At 39.8% G+C, this 1,130-nt stretch overlaps 1 protein-coding gene and 1 pseudogene across 1 annotated transcript in view; one reads left to right on the plus strand and one right to left on the minus strand.

Annotated features, from left to right (window-relative positions):
• Nucleotides 1–1,130, plus strand: part of SUMO2 (small ubiquitin-like modifier 2) — a 25,718-nt gene that overhangs the window by 5,587 nt on the left and 19,001 nt on the right. The window lies entirely within an intron of this gene.
• On the minus strand, nt 507–616 carry LOC111724036 (annotated as a pseudogene).

Below are 1,130 nucleotides of genomic sequence, written 5' to 3' on the forward strand. Positions count from 1 at the left end.
CCGGGCTGGGGATTCGAACCCGCCACCTTAGGTGTACGTGGCTGGCGCCTTAGCCGGTTGAGCTATAGGCGCCGAGCTTAAAGATACTATCTTTAACATACTCTTATTTGAAACAGTTGCAAAGAAAAAAATACAGTCTTATTTAAAGGATTTTGGTGAAATTCACCTAAAAATTAGTAAATACGAACTTTTTTTCTTTTTGGGAGGATTCTCACTGTTGCTCAGGCTAGTCTCCAACTCTTCAGCTCCAGAGATCCTCCTACCTTGGCCTCTTGGAGTGCTAGGATTACAGGCCTGAGCCACCACACTTGGCCTAAATACGAATTTTTAAATTATGCTAAGATTTGTGCCTGGCTATCTTCCACATTTGAACACTAGTGCCCCTTCAGGTTACAGGGGAATTTAAAAAGGTAATCATTTTATAGAACTTAATGTAGCAAAACCTTTATCCAAAATGGGAACTCATGCTTCAACTTTGTGTTCTTTTGTTGTTTTTTTTAAACTACTCCTTTAGACCCCTCAAGGAAAGAGAGGCCAACCTGACATCCTGAGAACTCTCCACATTATGAAAGTCACATGAGTAAGGCCAAGTGTAACCATGCAGAGCTGGGAGAGTCAAACTTGGTGGTTTTGAACAATACGTCTGCATATCTTATTTTTCTATAGTTACCAGAGAATTTTAGGTTTTATTATTTATTTGGAGAGAACTTTATTCTGTGATAGAATGCAGTGGCATCATCATAGCTCACTGCAACTTCAAGGTCCTGGCCTTAAGCTATCTGGGACTACTAGCACAAGCCATGGTGCCTGGGCTAACATTTTTTTTGAGACAGACTCGCTTGAGCCCAGGAGTTGGAGGTTACTGTGAGCTGTGATGCCATAGCACTCTATCTAGGGCGACAGCTTGAGGCTCTGTCTCCAAAAAAAATAAATTAATTAATTAAAAATGCTCATGTTACTGGCTTGGGTCCCAAAGGAGCTTTATATTTATCTGATATTTGCCAGATGCCTACCAAGTGTTGGGGGCATTGTATTACTTTACAGAAAAACAGCACATAGCATGTTCTCTGTACTCCAGATTATTATTTTTTTGGAGACAGAGTCTCATTTTTTTTTTTTTTTTTTTTTTT

This window comes from Otolemur garnettii, unplaced genomic scaffold (assembly GCF_000181295.1).
Source record: "Otolemur garnettii isolate 467f Iridium unplaced genomic scaffold, OtoGar3 scaffold00018, whole genome shotgun sequence".
NCBI lineage: Eukaryota > Metazoa > Chordata > Mammalia > Primates > Galagidae > Otolemur > Otolemur garnettii.